Below are 5,812 nucleotides of genomic sequence, written 5' to 3'. Positions count from 1 at the left end.
AATTTTATTAACAATCTAATATTGCTCTTATCAAAATTGGTTATTAAAAAGTAACTTTCAAAAATTGCATTGTAGTATTCATGTTTAGTAAAATCGTAATAATTAGGAGCAAGTATTATTTTGGTTTCTAACGTTGAGAGTCAGAATCGAAATCGTCCCCAACATAATTTTTGATTTAGAATTATCTTTAACATTTTTTTTGTATTAAAATCGTCATTTTTAATAAAATTTTTTTATTTTATTACTAAACTATCCCTATTCTAATAAAAAAATTATATAAAGGAGAGAGGAGATCCGAGAAAGAGAGAAGGAGCGCCGGTGGAGGAGAGGAGGCAGCTGCCATAGTCGCCACCACCATCGCGACACCTGCATCGTCGCCGGTCTGCCCACGAACCGCTGCCAGAACCGCGAACAGAGGAAGACATCGCCACCGTTCATGCATGCTTCTGCCCCGTGGAGTGCGTCGCTGGGAAGGGGAGCCCGACGCGAGGAGGGTGGCGCGCGAAGGAGAGAGGGATCCGATGCTGAGCTGGGTTCCTACCATCGCCGATCTGCCTAGCCGCCGTCGCACGCTCCGTCGCCGCCGCTGGTGATGGGTGGCCGAGCCTTCGTCGCCGAGAAATGCCGCTGCCGCTTGAGATCCGGATGCATATGCTTCTTCTTCTATTCCTGCGTCTGTCTGTTTTTGCATCTGCTTTGCTTATGCTTTCACTACGAAAAAGTTTTAAAATAGCGACCAACAAAATCAGTCACTATTAGCGACCGATTTTGTGACCAATCAAACTTTTATAGGATTAAAAAAAATCGGTTGCTAAATCGATCGCTAAATTTCAATTACCGATCGATTTAGTGACCACCCACTCTTGGTTTGCTAAATTGGTCGTTAAAATAAAAATTAGTGACCGATTTAACTACTAATGACAAAGCCAATCTAATCGGTCGTTAAAATCGGTCGCTATTTTTTTAACTTAGCGACCGAATTAGCAACCAAAAAAAAAAAGCTCTTAGGGTATGTTGGTGGTTAAATCAGTTGCTATTTTTAGTTTAGTGACCGATTTTGCGACCAATATAAAAATAAGCTTAATGGTGGTTGGTCGATAAATTAGTCGCTAAGAAGTTGGTTGAACCGATTTAGCGACCAACTATAAAATATTGGTTTTAAAGTATTCGGTCACTAAATTAGTTGGTATTTTATAATTTTGCGACCGAATTAGCAACCGACTTAAAAATATGTTGATAAAATAGCTGGTCGCTAATTCGATCGCTAAAGTAGCGATCACTAAATCGGTTACTAAGAATTAATATAGCAACCGATTTTAGCGACTAACTATAAAATCTTAGTATTAGAACAGTTAATCATAAAATTGATCGTTATTAACGACGAAATTTGAGACCAACTAAAAATCAAAAGTTACAAATTAATTAATTGCTAAATCGGTCACTTTTTTTAAATAAGAGAAATAAACTGAATTTCAAAATAAATTAAAAAAATCCATCTCAGCTCTCTCTTCTCTCGCCACTCTCTCCCAGTCTCCCTCAAGCTCGTCGCCGGCTCCTCAAGCTCGTCGCTGCCTCAAGCTTGCGTCGCCACCTCAAGCTCGTCGCTGCCTCAAGCTTGCGTCGCCACCTCAAGCTCGTCGCTGCCTCAAGCTTGCGTCGCCACCTCAAGCTTGTCCCTGCCTCAAGCTCGCGTCGCCGCCTCAAGCTCGTCGCAAGCTCTGTCGCGCTAAGCTCGTCTTCCTGGCTTCTCTGTTCGAGGCTTGGAGCAGCTCGCCGCCGTATCGCCGGTCGCCGTCATTTCGCCGGTCGCCGTCCGTGTCTCCGTCTAAGGTTAGTGGCACTGTTTTCACTTCTTCGGTTCTTCTCTTCCTTTTATGCTTTGTTTGCTGATTTTTGAATGTGAAGTTGTGAATGGATTAATGGAAATCAAATAATTGATTTTGTGCGGCTGCTCTTTTTTTAATTCCTGAAATTTTTGTTGAAATTTTCTTGCTGCTGCTAAAAATGGATTAGGGATTAGGGATTACTTGTTGCTGTTTTGTAATTAGGGATTATGCTCTGTTAGCTTTATTGATTTCAGGTTTAGTGTGATTAGGGATTACTTGTTGCTGTTTAGTGCGCCGGTAACATTTCTGGACAAGATGGCTTATTGGACTGTTAAATCGCTCAGATTCCCCACTGATCTATTCTTTCAGGTATTCATTATTCATTGATATCTTTTCAAGTGGTACACGATGGTGCATGTGATGTTAGGTTGCTGAGGGTTAGGTCATAAGTTGATTAACCAGCACATGATGGGTGATTGGCTCTATTACTATTATTGTTTGAGAATTAAATCATGTAATTGATAATATAATACTTTTATCTTTTGAAATAGGATAAAACAAATTTCTGAAAGTTAAATTATCTTCATGAAGATTAATAGCTTAGAGCCTCTTTAAGGAAATTAAACCAATGATTACATAGAATACTTTGTTTGATTTGGGAAGTCCATATTACCTCTTTGTTCTTCGATATAGAAATATTACATCTTACATACCTTCAAAGAAAAATATAAGCCTTGATAATTTCATAGTCTATAATATAAAATGCTTAATTAAGCTTTGTTCTTATCATATGTTTTATGCAAATGTAACAGCATACGAATGCTTTCCGTTTTTCTTTATCCGTTTTTCTTATCATACGAATGCTTTGTTCTTATATTTATATTTCTTCTCATCAGTTTATGAAGGGGAAAGGTCCTTTTACAAAGAAGAAGACATTGCTATTCCAGTAAATGTGTTAGATCCTTTTCATTTGCAGATTTTTCCCTCACGTGTTCCTTCTTCTCTGCGGAATTTGAGGATCTGCATCTGTGGCTGATCTCTGTCTCTCCTCTGCCGTTGTCGTGCCTCTGTCTTCTATGTTAGCAGGTTATGCCTCTTATTCCTTTCTCGATTATTTCTTTATATTGAGGGTTTTACGCATTTTGATGGCTTGCAGCGATTTATGACCGAGTTCTATTAGGGATTTGTAGAGAAGAAATTCATGTTCTTGTGAGTTGTGAAAGTTGGTTGCTATTAAGAAATCTGATAGTAAAGTTTGATAAATTCTTTCTGGTTTAGAAATTTGTTTTTCAGTAAATTTAGGGATTTTGGAGAAGGTTTCATATCCATTTCCCTTTATTTCTAACAGTAAAGTTCTGTTGGGGATTTATTTCTTTCTTGCAAAATTGTTGTAATGTGGTTTGTCCATGTCGTTGCCCTTTTTGTACTTCATCTAATCATAACTTTTGTCTTGGTATATCTAGAGACAATAAGTTTCTACTTAATATATGTCACTGTCTTGTGGCATAGTTTACTTAAAAAAAAATTATGTTTTTTCCCTCTTCACTTTTTTATTTTGTACATCTCTTTTCACCATACTGCATCTCCTAACTTGATTTGTATGGACTAAAAACTTTGTAAAGGTACTTGATTTGATACAAGGAAACAAGACTATGGTTTTGTACTCTGCATTTCTTGGTTCTTTTTATTGGAAAATGATCTAGCTCTTAATCTATATAACATTCATTTTTGTCATCATGAGTTTGTGTCCTGCCATTAGTCTCATTCTCATAAAACAATCATCTGTGTCCTTCATTCACAGCTGGTGATCACCACTTTAGTTCTCAGAAGGCAAGAGTTATAGCAGTTGATGCTAAAACTACCCAAGACACTAAACTATGTTTTTTTCTGGAGCATTTGATTGTTTTCGATAAGTTGAAGGTTTTGTTTGCAATTTTCTAATCTCCAAAGAGAAAGAAACATTCTAGATATGTCCTATGTGCCAATATATACTACTGATTATGAATATGAATAGTTGATACTACGTCTAATGCATTAATCCATTAATCCATGCCTCGGCTCAGGGAATCTTAATAGGGACCTTAGCAAACCATTTGTTGATAAGTGAGTATTTGCTCCTGCCCGTATATATATATATATTATTGTGAATAGTTTAGAATTATTTTTCTATTTAATTATGTTTTTGAGGTACTTAATTATATTTGAAATTTTATTGATTAGTTCAATTTAATTTATTTATACCCATGAGTGTCGATTTGTCATGCTTTTGATTGTTCCTTAATGCTATTCAACTTTATGTGCAGTTCATTGAAGGTGGAGCAGAGGCTGAAATAAACTCAGATAGTGAAGTTGACTCAGTGGAAAACCTGAATGAATCAATCCTTCTTCAGGTATATAAAAAGGATAATTTTGACATAATAGATGGTGAAAAGTAGATATGTGTGAACTTCTCAGAATGCTAACTATATTTTGGAAATTAAATTTGAATAATGAATACATCTAATATTAAAGTAGATATGTGTGAACTTTATCTATTATTTTCTGCTCATCTCAGTTGTTCATTTATGTGTTTTTCAATGTTGATATAAGATTCTTGCTTTATTCGTACAAAGTGACACCATGCTTTGGTTAAATAACCAGGATGAAGAACATGAAAACAAAGGAAAAGATGAGAGCTGTGAAGCTGCAGTGCATCTGAAAGGGAAGATGCAACTGACGAGGTAATGGTTAGCTTCTGGTTCTTTTTTCTTCTGCAAAAAAACCTTGAATATACCGAGTTCTTATGAAGTTTAAATTTGTAATATATCTCTTTGTTAGTTAGCTCCATATTTATATAGAAGTTAGTTTAGTTAGTGGCAAGAATAGAAGATTGAGATCTCTCTTTGCACATAGCAGAATCTTGAAGCTTTTTCCCTTCTATTCTCTCCTCACACATCAGCCCTGTTTTAATTTAGTAATTTATGTATTTGGTATTTAGTGATTTTGTGTCTTGCATGTCATTTGGTATTCAGCTCTGTTTCTATTCTCTTTGGTTCTATCTGCTTGTACTCTCTATCATCCAAATGCATATCCATATTAATTAGTTTTGGTAACAATATTTCTGTCGAGAAAACAAATTTTGAAGGCTGAAAAGTGAAGTTAAGGATACACCCAAACTGGTGAAGAAAACAAATTTGCTTCTTTGCTTCTACTTCTGCTTCTGATTCTTGCTTCCAATTCTGATTTTGATTTATTATTTTTTTGATTGATTTTGTTGCTGAATTTGATGTTGATGTTTCTGAATTTAAATGTGTTATTGTTGGGATTTTTGAATCTGATTATTAGTATTTAATGGGAGTAAGGGAGGTGGTGGTAAAGGTGCTGGTGGTAAAAGTGCGATGGTTGAGGGTATTTTTGTCCTTAAAAAGTTAAAAGGATGATTTTTAATACGAAAAAACGTTAAGGATGATTCTAAATAAATTATGTTGGAGAGCGTTTCAGTTCTGACCCTCAACGTTAGGGATCAAAATAATACTTATCCTAATAATTATGATTGATAAAATAATTTTTAAAATTTAAAAAGATTATAATAGACGTTGGTCTAACAATTTAGGAATTGATAATAAAAAAATTTAGTTGAAAAAAAAGAAAAAAAAAGTGACATAAAAAAAATTAGCTAAACTTGATTATTAAAATAACTTATTTATCTAGCATTCTTCTTAAAAAAAAAAACTATGCAATAATGAATAAAACATATAATAGTATATGTGGTTTCGTTTGGATTGTGTCGCATTTGAAAAATTAGATCCAAAACTCTTAAAATTCATTCAATTAGTTAAAAATGACATCTGATGTAATTTAAAATTTTAATTTTTAGTTTTCAACTTTTCGTTTGAGTTGAGTTGGATAAGCAATTTTCCTTTTCCTTTTCCTTTTTTTTTTGTGTGTTTTAATTTTATGGCCTTTTTGAAAAACAAGTGATTCTTTGATAAAATATGATAAGATAA

The 5,812-nt window shown here is 34.6% G+C and overlaps 1 protein-coding gene across 12 annotated transcripts in view; it reads left to right on the top strand.

Annotated features, from left to right (window-relative positions):
- LOC107631877 (involucrin) overlaps positions 1,479 to 5,812 on the top strand; it is a 6,085-nt gene continuing 1,751 nt past the window's right edge. For 5 of the 12 annotated variants that reach the window (XM_021119727.1, XM_021119728.1, XM_021119729.1 and 2 more), the window contains exons 1-5: positions 1,479 to 1,830; positions 2,081 to 2,195; positions 2,803 to 2,912; positions 4,130 to 4,216; positions 4,467 to 4,546. The gene's annotated coding sequence lies outside the window, so the exon portion shown is untranslated. Of the gene's footprint in view, positions 1,831 to 2,065; positions 2,196 to 2,722; positions 2,913 to 3,889; positions 3,930 to 4,129; positions 4,217 to 4,466; positions 4,547 to 5,812 lie in introns of all 12 variants that reach the window. The other 7 variants (XM_021119723.1, XM_021119725.1, XM_021119726.1 and 4 more) reach the window with 7 other exon arrangements.

The sequence above is a fragment of the Arachis ipaensis genome, chromosome B03, assembly GCF_000816755.2.
Source record: "Arachis ipaensis cultivar K30076 chromosome B03, Araip1.1, whole genome shotgun sequence".
Classification (NCBI taxonomy): domain Eukaryota; kingdom Viridiplantae; phylum Streptophyta; class Magnoliopsida; order Fabales; family Fabaceae; genus Arachis; species Arachis ipaensis.
This window is presented reverse-complemented; position numbering and strand designations above follow the sequence as displayed.